Below are 16,598 nucleotides of genomic sequence, written 5' to 3'. Positions count from 1 at the left end.
TTTTTTTCTTTTGTTATTTTTTTGAGACGGTGTCTCGCTCTGTCGCCCAGGCTGGAGTGCAGTGGCCGGATCTCAGCTCACTGCAAGCTCCGCCTCCCGGGTTTACGCCATTCTCCTGCCTCAGCCTCCCTAGTAGCTGGGACTACAGGTGCCCGCCACCTCGCCCGGCTAGTTTTTTGTATTTTTTAGTAGAGACGGGGTTTCACCGGGTTAGCCAGGATGGTCTCGATCTCCTGACCTCGTGATCTGCCTGTCTCGGCCGAGTATTTTGTTTTTATTGATCTTTCCTAAATGTATGTAGAGCTTACATTTATTTCAGTATTTAATATTAGAAGTGCTTTGAATCTTTATTTAGAAGTTTGATGATGTTCTTGTGACCAGAAATATGCCATAGGAAGTTAGCGCTTGTTTACATCAATTAGTCTGTAGTAAAATTGGTTTTGTTGCCAGGCACAGTGACTCATGCCTGTAATTCCAGCACTTTGGGAGGCTGAGTTGGGTGGGTCACCTGAGGTCAGGAGTTTGAGACCAGCCTGGCTAATATGGTGAAACCCCATCTCTACTAAAAAGACAAAAATTAGCCATGCTTAGTGGTGGGCTCCTGTAATCCCAGCTACTCGGGAGACTGAGGCAGGAGAATAGCTTGAACTCGGAAGGCAGAGGTTAGAGTGAGCCGAGATTGTGCCATTTCACTCCAGCCTGGGTGACAAGAGCGAGACTCCGTCTCACAAAAAAAAAAAAAAAAAAAAAAAAAATTGGTTTGTTATACATCATTTCACTTAAAGTCACAGTTTCCAAGAATCCATTGATGACATTATGTGATACTTTACTGTATAAAGGGCTGGGCTGAAGGATATTGATAAAACAACCAGAGGACCTTATAATGATGGGATTGAGGGTGGGAGCCAGGAACACATAAAAGAGTTTGCTAAATAGGTAGAGAGGGGCCACTTAAGGCCTAAGGCCAAGGGAGTGATTCCAGTGTAACAGCCTGCTAAGATCCAACTTCCTAGCAGTTATTTGTTTTCTTTAAGCAGCGTAAACAGTAAAATTAAAATAATTGATGTGGAGGGGCTGAAATGTGGATCTCAAGTCCATGGGTCTCCTGACCCATCTAAATTTCTTCATCTTTATAGTGGTATAATGTTTAAGTAATAAAGTAGTGAGGATTTAATTAAATAATCCACCAAGTCTTGGAATCTACTGGCCACTTAATAAATAGTCACTATTAGCTTAAACAGTTGAATATTCACAGTTTCATATGGTTCAAACTATAGTTCCCACCTCTCTCACTGAAAATAAACCAAATGCAAAAAGCAGTTGTATTATGATCAGCGAGAATGTTCCTTATTCAAAGGTAAGTGAAAAGGCATTCATAATTGAATGGTGGTTAGTTGGGGTTGGGGGAGTGTGGATAGAGAGATAATATCTTTTGAATAGCACTACAAGTACTCAAAGCTCAGGTTTTGCTACCAAGCCGTGATTTGACCAGTTTTAATACCTGTGATATATAGAGGGAGGGGAAGAGGAAGGTAGATGATGCCCTGTTCAAGAGCTGCATCATGGTGTGTATAGCTGAGCTCCAGTCATGGGTGTGAGTTTGTTTAAAATCTATTACCTGATCCCAAGCTTCACCATCTGTAAAAAGGAGCCAATAATACTTACTGGAATTTTAGTAAAAGTTCAGTGAAAAACAACAATTTATAGATATGTGGTTTTATTGTAGATAGGTGGTTAAATAGTATAATTATCATATTTGCTTGTAGTTGGGATACAAAGTTTTCTCCTAACTTACCTTGGAAAAGCTTGAGAACTGGGCTTTTCTTGTGGCAGCTTAAAAGAGGGTATAGAAAATATTCATGAGGAGTAGAACACGTTTAATCTTAATTATTAAGTACCCAGAGTGGGAAATTAATACTTGAGTACTTTGACCCTACATATATGAAATGTAAAAATCATGTTTCTTACAGAATTTGTAACTGAATTTTTTTTTGTATTGAGGTTAGAGAAGTTTTTTAATTTTATGTGTCAGTCAAATGTGAATTTCTTAGTTATGTATTATTGTTTATTTTTGAAACTACTTGATTATTTAAATTTTACTGATTCTGACTACTGTACCCTGTGTTAATGAATGCCAAATAATTGGGCAGTGAGCTTTAGGAGAAGAAGGTCAAACAGCATATTAGTTTGCCTGTTATTTTAAGCTTACATTGAAAGGGAATTGATACTTATTAAATTTAAAGTAAAACTTGTAGGCATGGATATATATGTAGATATTCTAATTTTTTGGTGCCACCAAGTGGGGAAATGTTGAATAATGATGTCTTCAGCAAAATGTATCGTATAGACTAGTGAAGTGCCTATAGAAGCAGTGACTGCTAAATTGTTCACTATATACCTTTGTCCGTAAAACTTTAAATATGTCCACCAGGATATTTATGATTATAAATGCATATTTACATATTATTATACTAACTTATGTACATTTAATGTAAAATACAAACTGATAGGTTAAAGAAAATTAAAGTGATAAAGATTCAAATATAGAAATAAAACATTTAATACTTTCTTCTTATACCCATCAAATGTTGGTTTGCCTCCATGTCTTAGTTCAGGTCAGTACAACAGATGTACCATAGACTGGGTGACTCAAACAACAGACTTTTATTTCTCATGGTTCTAGAGACTGGGAAGTACAACATCAAGTTGTCTGGTGTCTGGTGAGGGCCCTCTTCCTTGATTTGCAGTTGGTTGTCTTCTCATTCTACACTCATATGATAAAGAGCAGGGAGAGAAAGGAAGCAAGCTCTATTGTGACCCTTCTTATAAGGGCATTAATCTTATTTATAAGGGATCCACCCTCATGACTCAATTACCTCTCGAAAACTCCACCTACAAATACCACACTGGGGATTAGATTTCAACATACGAATTTTAGGAGAAAACAAACATTCAGTTCATGTTACAACACCTTATGAACCATAGCAGTGGTTCTCAATAATATTTTGAGAAAGAAATTCCCTTTAAAAGTCAAATTTCTCAGCCTATGTGATAGCACATTTCACTGAATATATGCCACCGATTGTAAGGTGCACCATTACTTTATGTGTCACTATAAGGAAAAATCTGACAATTTTTTCTGAATCATTTATAATCTTTGTTTTATATTTTGTGAGTGAGATTTCTTGGATTTATCTGCATTCATAACAAGGAAAATATGAAATGAAAGGCATTCCTAAAACTTTATATTTGGAGTGTGAGAATTCTAAATCACTTTTTGAATTGGTTATTGATGTTCATGTTTTACTATATGACACAGATGCTTTTTGACTTAAGTGGGGTTAGATTCTGTTAAATCCATCATAAGTTGAAAATATTGTAAGTGTGAAAATGCATTTAATACACCTAAACTAATGAACATCATAGCTTAGTTTAGCCTGTCTGAACACAGTATCTTAGTTTAGCCTATCTTAAACATGCTCAGAACACTTACATTAGCCTATAGTTGCACAGAATTATCTAACACCAAGCCTGTTTTACAATAAAATATCAGATGTTTTCTTATGTAAATTATTGACTACTGTACTGAAAGTAAAAAAGAATGGTCTTATACCATCACAAAGGATGAAAATCCTAAGTTGAACCGTTGTGACATGGGAACCAACTGTATTGTTTTTTATTTTTATTGATACATAATAGGTATACACATTTTCCAAGTACATGTGATAGTCTGAGACTTCCATATAATGTATGATGATCAAATCAGGGTAATTGGAATATCCATCACCTTAAACATTTATCTTTTCTTTATGCTAGGAATATCTGAATTATTTTCTTCTGGCTATTTGGAAATATACAATACATTATTGTTGACTGTAGTCACCCTACTGATCTATCGAACGCTAGGTCTTATTTTGTCTCTTTAACTGTACCCATTAATCAAGCCTCTCTTCATCTCCCCTCCGTACTCCCTACCCTTACCGGCCTCTCCTCTCTTAGTAGTTAGTTTTAGTCACTATGTTAGGTGAAATAAGCTGGGCTCAGAAAAACAAGTTTCACATGTTTTCACTCATACACAGAAGCTTAAAAAGTGTATTGTCTTTTATGCTATCAAGAGAATTGATGTGCAGCTTTTCTTGTGTGTTCTAGTCTTATCTCTGGGATTTTCTTTGAAACCACCAACACACCTATCCTGTAAATTTAAGATGTTTTGTTGTTGTTTCTTTTTTTGCCATGTAGAAGAAGGGAATCATTTTGTATATACCTAAGCAGAAAAATGCAAAATAACTTCTGTTTTGGATATTTCCCTTTCTTAAGCTTATGAAGCACTTGACTGTTGCTTTGTAAGAAAATACAGAATTATGCCCATTGTTCTAATGAATATTTTTTCTTTACTATTGATGTTTCTTCATTCTTTCTCCTTACTTACACATTAACTTTTTGTTTTAATGTCAAATCATATTATCTTTTAAGACATAAGTGCCAATTAAACTCAATAATTGTACCCAGAATGCTTGTAGTTCAACTGAAGTGACTGTAATGTAACTTGCTGTGACCAAATTTGTGAATGTGCATGTAACGACAACTATGTCATGGCTTCTGCCTGGCCTTCAATAATATGATGCCTTCAATTTTTAGATGCATCCAAATTTCACTGATACTAAATGTAAGAAAATATATACATCTTAGACTCAGTGAATACTTAAAAAGAAAGTCTTGAGTACCTGTATTGTTTCATTAATCATAATAGCATGTCCATCTTTGAATAATAGATTTCACAAATATGTGGAAGACATTTATTAAGTCTACAGGTAGTATTCAGCATTGACCATTTACTGTAATCTAAGGCCTGCAGAGTTGGAAACCATCATTCCAGATAAAGAAGAGAGATATGTAAAGAAAAGTGCCATTCTAAACTGAGCTGTGAAAGAAGGTATTAGGAATGTAGTTTGTATATATTATTTTAAAAGATTTTAGTTTTCAAATAGAGTTGGTGATTTATTCTTGGAAGTCAAAGTAAATAAATTTGGTGACAATTATGGCCAACCTATTAATAGAAACATTTTAAACTATACAATTTCTTTAGTTTTCTGATTTTTTTTTTCTGGAAATTCACTAGAGGGCAGTAGTAAGTAATAAAAGTTTTGTGTTTCTGAAAAGGATAGCCTTTTTGTACATTAAAAAAAAAGTCTGAAGTGAAGTTCAAAAGATTGTTATTTAAAGACCTTAAAAGTTATAATGTTTTATATAAGGTCTGTGTCAAGCTTATCATAATCTAAATATTATAGTTAAATTCCTGATAATTATTGAAAATGCAATCCAAAAACAAGCTAAAAGCTTGGTAACCAAATGATAGCACCTTTCTTCTACTTGTCGTCTTCGGACAATTAAAAATTTAAAAATAGTGCTTGTTCTGGTCTTATGTTACCACAAGTTGTTCAGAAATTTTTTTATTTTACAAAATATTTTATATTAAGCTATTTAGAAATTCAGTTCAGCTCTTCTAATAAGTATATCAATTCCATTTAAGGAAATAACTTTGTGTGAATTAAGAGCTCTCTCTTCCTAAAAGCTTCTTGGTTAATTATTATCTTCTTGGAGAAATTATTTTATTAATTTAATAAATTTTTGTTCTTGAAACAAAGGTAGGAGGAAAAAGAATTGGGACCTAGTCATTACATACCAAATAGTCTACTGTAGTTGTTACTAGTCTGGCCTAGAAATCTGTTCAGCCAAGTTTGGCAGATCTAGTGATAAAACAAATGTGCAGATGAATAATGTTAAAATACCTATGCGTTATAATTGAGTTATAAGCAAGGGACATTTACAAGTTAGGGAAGGTTTCTCAGACATATTGTAATTAAGCCAAGACCTGAAGGGCATTAACAGTTGTTAATGAAATAAGATGAGAAAGTGGCCATTCTAGATGAGGGCACTACATGGAATAAAATGTGTATGTTGGACAAAGCCTGAAGTAGCATAAAAATTGTAGTGTTTTAAGAACAATGAACAATTCAGAAGCATGAGATAAAGTTAACAAGTTGGTAAGCATCAGGTCATGAAGTGCTTTATATGCAAAATTACGTTAATTAGAGTCTATTCCCAATACCAACCAGTAATTGTACCTTTCATAAAAAAATAGCAAAACAACTTTTTTTTTTTTTTTTTTTTTTTTTTTTCTGAGACGGAGTCTCGCTCTGTCGTCCAGGCTGGAGTGCAGTGGCCGGATCTCAGCTCACTGCAAGCTCCGCCTCCCGGGTTCACGCCATTCTCCTGCCTCAGCCTCCCGAGTAGCTGGGACTACAGGCGCCCGCCACCTCACCCGGCTAGTTTTTTGTATTTTTTAGTAGAGACGGGGTTTCACCATGTTAGCCAGGATGGTCTCGATCTCCTGACCTCATGATCCGCCCGTCTCAGCCTCCCAAAGTGCTGGGATTACAGGCTTGAGCCACCGCGCCCGGCAACAACTTTTTAAAACAATTTTATATGTTCATATACATATAAAGGTTGGGAACAAGTAGAATTGCTCTGGTTCAAGTAGCAGCAGATTCCTGCATGGCTAGCTGCCTTACCTTCTGTAGTGGCCCTAGTGGCACCTTTACAGATTCCTAGGAACTCATACCAGAATGCTTTGAAAAATACATTTATTAGTCCTGTAGAATCTTAAAAGATATTAATTAGAGGAATAACATATACTGATTTGGGTATTAGAGTGAGATCACTTTAGAAACAATGTAGAAGATGGATGTGTAGAAAGTGAAACCAGCAGACCAGTTTAGGATAATTCAGAAGGCCTTGTGTTTGACAGTAGAATGTAAATAAGGCCATGTTGTTAATAGTGACTAAACCCAAAGGTTCCTTGGGAAACAGTATTGAGCACTGCAGTTAGTACATTCAGGGAACCTAATCCATCCAACACAGAATAACAAGCATTGAGGTCAAATAGGCCTAGATTGGAGGTGGTTGAGAGGACAGGGAAACATACTTGCATATAAACTGGGTTTAGCAAAATATTGCCATGGCATTTTGTTGTAAAAAGCAACATTCTATTGGATTATTAAAATAATATGAATGATACGGTTTGACTGTCTGTCCCTACCCAAATCTCATGTTGAATTGTGATCCCAAGTGTCGGAGGTGCGGCCTGGTGGGAAGTGATTGAATCATGGGGGTACACCCGTGTCTAATGGTTCAGCACCATCCTCGTAGTACTGTCTTATGATAGAGTTCTCACCAGATCTGGTTGTTTAAAAATCTGTAGCACCTCCCACTTCACTCTGTTCTTCCTGCTCCAGCAACATATAACTTGCTGGCTTCACCTTTGCCTTCTGGGATGATTGTAAGTTTCCTGAGGCTTCTCTAACCATGCTTCCTGTACAGTTGGTGGAATCGTGAGCCAATTAAACCTCTTTTCTTTATAAATTATCCAGTCTCAGGTAGTTCTTTAGAGCATTGTGAGAATGGACTGATACAGTAAGTAATGAGAATTGATAAATAATCATGTAATGCTATATATTAATTAGAGTCTTAAATTATTCTGTTACTTTTTATCAATAATGTTTAAAGAATATGGAAGTACTAGAATAACCAAATCAAATAGGTTAAAATAATAATAAGGACAGGAAAATCCTATGAGGAAATGTTAAAGGAACTATCAGGTACTTTGGTTCCCATAGGCTTTATTCTTCATATTTTTCAATGTTTTGAGGATGTATAATTTAATATAAAAAATATAAATGAGATTCTTTTAATTTCTAAAAATATATTTAGAGGGTGTAAGTGCAGATTTCTGGCATGCATATATTGCATTGTGGTGAAGTCTAGGCTTTTAGTGTGGCCATCACCCAAATTGTGAATGTTGTACCCAGTAGGTAACTTTTCAACCTTACTATATAAATTTTAAACCGATTTATATATTTTTCCTTTTATATTTTACCAAAGTATATATTTTGAAAATATACATTTGATAAGAATTGAGGTAATTAGAGGGAAATTACCGGAATCTGAAAATCCAAAATCTGAAAGCTTTCAAAATTTGAAACTTTGAGCTCAGAAGAAATGTTCCTTGGAACATTTTTTAAAATTATTTTTGGTTTTCGTGGGTACGTAGTAGGTGTATCAATGGAGTACATATTTTGGTATAGGCATGCAATGCATAATAATCACATCATGGCAAATTCTGTTCCCTCAAGCATTTATGCTTTGTGTTACAAACAGTCCAATTATGTTCTTTTAGTTATTTAATTTAATTTAATTATTTATTTTTGAGACAGAGTCTCACTCTGTTACCAGGCTGGAGTGCAGTGGTATGATATCAACTCATTGCAGCCTCCACTACCCAGGTTCAAGCAATTCCCTCTCCTGCCTTAGCCTCCTGAGTAGCCTGGACAACAGGTGCCCACCACCACGCCCAGCTAATTTTTTGCATTTTTATTAGAGATGGGATTTCACCATGTTGATCAGGCTATTCTCAAACTCCTAACCTCAAGTGATCCACCCACCTCGGCCTCCCAAAGTGTTGGGATTACAGGTGTGAGCCACCGTGCCCTGCCAGTTATTTTAAAATGTACAATGAAATTATTATTGGCTATAGTTCCCCTGTTGTGCTTTCAAATACTAGGTCTTACTCATTCTTTTTTTCTTTTTTTTTTTTTTGGTACCCAGTAACCATCCTTACCTGCCTCCCACTGCCCCACTACCCTTCCCAGCCTCTGGTAACCATCCTTCAATTCTCTGTGTCCACGAGTTTAATTGTTTTGATTTTTAGATCCTACAAATAAGTCAGAACATATGATGTTTGTCTTTCTGTGCCTAGGTTATTTCACTTAGCACAATGACTTCCAGCTCTATCCATGTTGTTGCAAATGACAGAATCTTACTCTTTTTTATGGCTGAATAGTACTCCATTGTATATATGTACCACATTTTCTTTATCCATTCATCTGTTGATGGACACTTAGGTTGTTTCCAAATCTTGGCTGTTGTGAACACTGCTGCAACAAACGTGGGAGTGCAGATATCTCTTTGATATATAGATCTCCTTTCTTTTGAGTATGTGCCAAATAGTGGAATTGCTAGATCTTATAGTAGCTCTATTTTTAGTTTTTTGAGGAATCTCCAAACAATTCTCCATAGTGGTTGTATTAATTTACACTCCCACCAACAGTGTACAAGGGTTCCCTTTTCTCCACATCCTCACCAGCATTTGTTGTTGTCTGACTTTTAGGTAAAAGCTCTTTTTTTTTTTTTGAGACAGAGTCTTGCTCTGTCGCCCAGGCTGGAGTGCAGTGGCCGTTCTCAGCTCACTGCAAGCTCCGCCTCCCGGGTTCACGCTATTCTCCTGCCTCAGCCTCCCGAGTAGCTGGGACTACAGGCGCCCGCCACCTCGCCCGGCTAGTTTTTTTGTATTTTTTAGTAGAGACGGGGTTTCACCGTGTTAGCCAGGATGGTCTCTATCTCCTGACCTCGTGATCCGCCCATCTCGGCCTCCCAAAGTGCTGGGATTACAGGCTTGAGCCACCGCGCCCAGCCTAGGTAAAAGCTCTTTTAACCAGGGTGAGATGATAATCTGAGTTTTGATTTGCATTTTTCTGATGATCAGTGATGTTGAGCACCTTTTCATATGTCTGTTTGCCATTTGTATGTCTATTTTAAGACATGTTTATACAAATCTTTTGCCCACTTTTTAATAGGATTATTAGGCTTTTTTCTATAGAGTTGTTTGAGTTCCTTATATATTTTGGTTATTAATCACTTGTCATATGGTAGTTTGCAAATATTTTCTCCCATTCTGTGCCATGTCTCCTAATTGTGTTGATTGTTCCCTTTACTGTGCAGGAGCTTTTTAGCTTGATGTAATCCCATTTGTCATTTTCTGCTTGGTTGCCTGTGCTTCTAGGGTATACTCAAGAAGCTTTGTCCAGACCAATGTCCTGGAGAGTTTCTCCAGTGTTTTCTTGAAGTCGTTTCATAGTATGAGGTCTTTGATCTTAGGTCTTTAATTCATTTTGATTTGATTTTTGTATGTGGCAAGAGATAGGGGTCTAGATTCATTCTTCGACATATGGATAACCAGTTTCCCTGGCACTGTTTGTTGAAGAAATGATCTTTTCCTCAATGCATGTTTTTGGCACCTTTGTCAAGAATGAGTTTACCATAGGTGTGTAGATTTATTTCTGGGTTCTCTATTCTGTTCCATTGGTCTGTGTGTCTATTTTTATGCCAATACCATGCTGTTTTAGTTACTATAGCTCTGTAATAGAATTTAAAGTCAGGTAATATGATTCCTCCAGTTTTGTTCTTTTTGCTCAGGATAGCTTTGGTATTCTGGGTCTTTGGGATTCCTTATACACGTTAGGTGTTTTGTTTTGTTTTGTTTTGTTTTTTGGTGTGTGTGAAGATTGTCATTGCTATTTCGATAGGGATTGCATTGAATCTGTAGATTGCTTTGAGCAGTATGAACATTTTAACAATATTGATTCTTCCAATCCATGAACATGGAATATTTTTTCATTTTTTGGTGTCTTCTTCATTCATCAGTATTTTATAGTTTTCATTGCAGTGATCTTTCACTTTTTTAGTTAATTCCTAGTTATTTAATTTTATTTGGGGCTATTGTAAATGGACTTACTTTTTAAAATTTATTTTTCAGATTGTTCACTGTTGGCATATAGAAGTGCTACTGATTTTTGTATGTTGATTTTTGTATCCTGCAGCTTTACTGAATTTGCTTGTCAGTTATAATAGTTTTTTGGTGGAGTCTTTAAGTTTTTCCAAATATAAAATTACATCATTACAAACAAAGATAGTTTGACTTTTTCCTTTCCAGTTTATATTGCCCTTTCTTTCTTTGTCATGTCTGATTGCTCCAGCAAGGACTTTCATGTTGAATAACAGTGTTGAAAGTGAGCATCCTTGTCTTGCTCCAGAACTAAGAAGAAAGGCTTTCAGTTTTTCACCATTCAGTATGATACTATCTGTGGGCCTGACATATATAGCTTTTATTACATTGAGGTATATTCCTTCTGTACTCAGTTTTTTGAGGGGTTTTATCATGAAAGGATGTTGAACATTATCAAATGCTTTTTCAGCATCAATTGAAATGATCATGTGGTTTTCATCCTTCATTCTGTTGATATGATGTATTACAATGATTGATTTGTATTTGTTGAACCATCCCTTCCATCCCATGGATAAATCCCACTTGGTCATAATGAATGATCTTTCTAATGTTGAATTTGGTTTGCTAATGTATGATAAGGGTTTTTGTATAAATATTCATGAGAAATATTTGCCTGTAGTTTTTTTTTTTTTCCCCCAGATGTTTTTGGTTTTGGTATCAGAGTCTTGTAGAATGAAACTAGAACTATTCCCTCCTCCTTCATATTTTGGGGCAGTTTGAGTAGAACTGGTATTAGTTCTTCATTAAATGTTCGATAGAATTTGGCTGTGGATCAGCAGTAGGTCCTGGTCTTTCCTTTACTGGGAGGCTTTTTATTACAGCTTTGATCTTGTTACTCGTTACTTATTACTGGTGTGTTCAGGATTTGAATTTCTTCGTGGTTCAAGTTTGGTAGGTTGTATGTGTCTAGGAATTTATCCATTTCTTTCATATTTTCCAATTTATTGGCATATAATTAGTTGTTCATAGTAGCCACTAATGATCCTTTGAATTTCTGTAGTATCAGTTATAATGTTTCCATTTTCATCTTTTATTTTGTTTATTTGGGTCTCCTTTCTCTTTTTTCTTAGTCTGGCTAAAGATTTGTCAATTTTTTCTTTTTGAAAAACCAACTTTTTGTTTAATCTATCTTTTTTTTTGTTTTTTTTGAGACGGAGTCTCGCTCTGTCACCCAGGCTGGAGTGCAGTGGCGTGGTCTTGGCTCATTGCAACCTCTGCCTCCTGGGTTCACGCCATTCTCCTGCCTCAGCCTTCCGAGTACCTGGGACTACAGGCGCCCGCCACCATGCCCGGCTAATTTTTTGTGTTTTTAGTAGAGACAGGGTTTCACCGTGTTAGCCAGGATGGTCTCAACCTCCTGACTTCATGATCCACCCACCTTGGCCTCCCAAAGTGCTGGGATTACAGGTATGAGCTACCGCGCCCAGCCTCATCTATCTTTTTTATTGTTTTATTCCAAATTCATTTATTTCTGCTCTGATCCTTATTTCTTTCCTTCTCCTAATTTTGGGTGTGGTTTTTTTATTTTTCATTTCTTTAAAATGCATCGTTACAGTATTTGTTTGAAGTATTTCTTCTTTTTTGATTTAGGCATTTAGAGCTGTAATTTTCCCTCTTACTGCTACTTTTGCTATATCCTGTAGGTTTTGGAAGTATGTTGTGTTTCCGTTATCATTTGTTTCAAGAACTCTTTCAATTTCTTTTTTAATTTCTTCATCGACCCAGTGGTCATTTAGGAGCATATTGTTTAATTTCCACGTGTTTGTATAGTTCTCTAAATTCCTTTTGTTACTGATTTGTAGCTTTGCTCCATTGTGGTCAGAGAAGATGCTTGATATTTCATTTTTTGTGAATATGTTAAGACTTGTTTTATAACCTAACATTTGGTTTATCCTTGAGAATGATCCATGTGCTGAGGAAAAGAATATGTGTTCCACAGACACTGGATGAAATGTTCTTTAAATATCTATTAGGTCTATTTGTTTTGTAGTGCAGGTTAAGTCTGATGTTTCTTTGCTGATTTTCTGTCTGAGAGAGCTGTCCAGTACTGAAATTGGGGTGTTGAAGTCTCCATTGTTAATGTATTGGGGTCTCTCTCTCTCTAACTCTAATAATATTTGCTTTATATATCTAGGTGCTCCAGTGTTGGGTGCATTTATAATTGTTATATCCTGTTGCTGAATTGACCCCCTTGTCACTATATAATGACCTTCTTTGTCTTTTCATACAGTTTTTGTCTTGAAATCTATTTTCCCAAATATAAACATAGTTACTTTTGTTCTTTTTTTGTTTCCATTGGCATGGAATATCTTTTTCCATTCTGGTCTGTATGTGTCTTTATAGGTGAAATGTATTTCTTGTAGGCAACAGATCAGTGGGTCTTGGATTTGTTATCCATTCAATCAGTCTGTGTCTTTTGATTGGAGAGTTTAGTCCATTTACGTTCAGTGTTGTTACTGATAAGTAAGGTCTTCTGCCATGTTGTTATTTATATTCTGGTTATTTTATAATCCATCCTTTCTTTCTTTCTTTCTTTCTTTCTTTCTTTCTTTCTTTCTTTCTTTCTTTCTTTCTTTCTTTCTTTCTTTCTTTCTTTCTTTCTTTCTCTTTCTTTCTTTCTTTCTTTCTTTCTTTCTTTCTTTCTTTCTTTCTTTCTTTCTTTCTTTCTTTCTTTCTTTCTTTCTTTCTTTCTTTCTTTTCTTTCTTTCTTTTCTTTCTTTCCTTATCTTCCTTTTAGTGAAGGTGATTTTGTCTGGTGGTATGCTTTAATGTCTTGCCTTTATGTTTTTAAGTATTCGTTGTATGTTTTTTAATTTGAGGTTACCACAAGGCTTGCATATGCTATTTTATAACCCATTATTTTAAACTGATGACAACTTATCACTGACTGCATATACAAACAAACACACAAAAGAAAACGAATAGAAGCACTACACTTTAACTGTATCTTCCTGCTTTTAAACTTTTTGTTGTTTCTCTTTATGTCTCATTGTACTGCTTGTGTCTTGAAAAGTTTTTTTTTTTTTTGATTGGTTCATCATTTAGTTTTCTACTTAAGACAAGACTGGTTTACACACCACCATTGTAGTGTTATATTATTCTTTGTTTTTCTGTGTGCTTACTATTCCAGTGAATTTTGTACCTTCACATGATTTCTTCTTGCTCTTAACATTCTTTTGTTTCAGATTGAAGAACTCCCTTTAGCCATTTCTTGTAGGGCAGGTCTGGTGTTAACGAAGTCTCTTAGCTTTTGTTTCTCTGGGAAGATCTTATCCTTCATACTTGAAGGATATTTTTACTGGATGTACTATTCTAGGGTAAAATTTTTCTATCTTCAACACTTTAAATATGTTATGCTGTTCTCTCCTGACCTGTAAGGTTTCTACTGAGATGCTGTCTGGGAGCCAGGAATTGGAGTAAAAACCTTAGCAGTTTACCTGCTAATCTGTGGCTAAGCTGACACTCACACCACCACAATACAAAGTCCTACTTGCTCTTCCCTCCCCTTTCCACAGGCAGAGGAGTCTCTGTGGAGACTCTGTTCCATGGGGGTCCACCAAGCCACCGCCAGTGTTCACTTAAAGCCCAAGGGCTCTTCTGACAGCTTGTGGTGAATGCTGCCAGGCCTGAGACTCAGCCTGCAAGCAGTGGGCTCCCTTCTGGACAGGGCATGTACAAAAGTGCTGTCCTCTAAGAACCTAGACCTTGACTTGGGGACCCCAAGAGTCTGCTTGTTGCTCTGCCTTACTGTGGCTGAGGTGCAAGACAAAGTCCCCCGTACTTTTCTCAGACAGAAGGAGTCTTTTACCATAGCCACCATAGCTGGGAATGTGCTGGGTCACCCCTGAATCCAGCATGTCCCAGAGCCCAAGGCTCATAGTGTACTTGGTAGATAACATTCCTGGTTATTCAGGGACCAGGGGCTCTTTAGGCAGCAGGTAATCAATCCTGCCTGCCTTTTAAGGCAGCAGATTCCCTTTTGACCCAAGGTGTGTCTAGAAATGTCATCTGTGAGCTAGGCCCCGGAATGGGGGCTTGATGACTCTGGCACAGTATCCTGCTGTGGCCATGCTGGTATCTAAGATGCAAAACAAGGTTCTCTTTACTCTTCCCTCTCCTTTCCTTAGGCCAAAGGAAAGAGTCACTTTTGTTGAGGTGAGCTACACCACATGGGGTTGGGAGAGGGATGGTGCAAGCACTCCCTTAGCTGGTGTCTTCCTGGGTCATATGCCACCCTAGTCCACTCTAAGCCCAGCCTAGCACTAGGAGTTGCATAGGAATTGTAGTCCTTGTTTCCTAGACTGTCTTTTGAGTTTACCTAGGACGACAGAGCATTTTGCCCACAGTGGCAAGGCTTGCTGAGAAACTCCACTTCCAACCACTAGGGTGAGTGATTCCCCTCTAGCTAGGGTTGGTGCAAATGTTCCTTCTATGCATGGGCAGTAACTGAGCCCAGCACGGCTGTATTGTCAACGGTGACAGGGCAGCACTGAATTCAATGTAAAGTCCTCCCAGTTACTGTGCTGTCCCTCCCAAAAGCGAAAAGATTCTCTTTCCATGGTGTCTCATGACTGCTGCTGGGGGATGGCAGAGGGGTGGCATTGGTGATTCAAGAGTGTCTCTCCTGACTTCCTCAATGCCTCTTTTAGTGATATGAAGTTAAAACCAGGTACTGTGATTGCTTACCGGATTTTTGCTTCTTGTGACAGTACTTTTCTGTGTGTAGATATTAAAATGTGGTTTTCCAGTGAGGATGATGAATGGTATAGGCTTCTATTCTACCATCTTGTTTCATCTCTCCTTGGAGCATTTCAGATTTTGGATTTTCAGATTACGGATGCTCAATAATGCAGATATACTAAACGTCAAAAAAATTCTAAAATCCAAAACACTTCTAGTCCCAGCCATTTAAGATAAGGAATACTTAAAGTGTACTCTATCCAAATTGCATTTTCATTTAATGGTAACAGAATCTTCTTCCACCCCTTCCTATTTTAGGATTAAAGGGAAATAATGAGAATACTAACTTATGTTTTAATAATATTCAAAGTGCAAGGTTTTTTAAGTGTTTCTCCTTTGGAAATACAAGGATTTGTATATTGGGTAATAATTTCAGCTAGATAAGTATCTAAATACAACATACTGTAGAGTTGATGTTATGTGATAGAACTAGTTGATTTTGGGATATTTTTTATTCATGTTTTTTTTTCTCCCTTAATTTAAAAAAAAAAGCTGATTTGTTAGAATTTATGCTTTGCTATTTGAATTGTGGTTTAAGCAATGTTTAATCATTGCATAAAGGAGACTCGAAGAATGTTAGAATATTAAACTAAAATTAACACTGAAGGTATCTTAAGTCATTCTTGGAGTTGACAGCTAGGTAGCAGAGAGCATGAGTAAACGCATTCAGGATCACCCAGGATATTTTGGTGTTTGGGGTCATGCTTAAAAAGTGGCATTTATTATTTCTGCCCATATTCATTGTCCTGAACTCAATGTCATGGCCCACCTAACTACAGGGGACACTGGGTAAAGTGTGCCAGAAGGGAAATGAAAAACATTTAAGTACATAATGTAGTATCCATTTCAGAGTTTGTTGCTGCAACCAGGAGGTTATAGTTGTTAGTGTTTCTGCTAAGGAAGTACGGTCAGTAATGATTCTGAATAATGGTTACGTAGCAGATGCCATTAAGTATTATTAATGGCTATATTAAAAAGCTGTCATTTGGTACTGGAATATGGAATTGGGTAGTACATATAATAACATGTTTATTCTTAACACTGATTAATAATTTAAAATTACTTGGAAAATATTTAAAATACTTAGCAAAAAGATTGGTTATAAATATTTAGAACTTTCAAATAAACTTTATAATGTAAATAATTGGTATGCTAATCAAATGACATGTATATATTA

At 36.4% G+C, this 16,598-nt stretch overlaps 1 protein-coding gene across 2 annotated transcripts in view; it reads left to right on the top strand.

The window, feature by feature from the left end:
* The window catches only part of LMBRD1 (LMBR1 domain containing 1), a 130,819-nt gene that overhangs the window by 62,904 nt on the left and 51,317 nt on the right, over window positions 1-16,598 (top strand). The window lies entirely within an intron of this gene.

The sequence above is a fragment of the Rhinopithecus roxellana genome, chromosome 4, assembly GCF_007565055.1.
Source record: "Rhinopithecus roxellana isolate Shanxi Qingling chromosome 4, ASM756505v1, whole genome shotgun sequence".
Classification (NCBI taxonomy): Eukaryota; Metazoa; Chordata; class Mammalia; order Primates; family Cercopithecidae; genus Rhinopithecus; species Rhinopithecus roxellana.
Note: the sequence above shows the minus strand (reverse complement) of the source record. Positions and strands in the feature narration are given on the sequence as shown.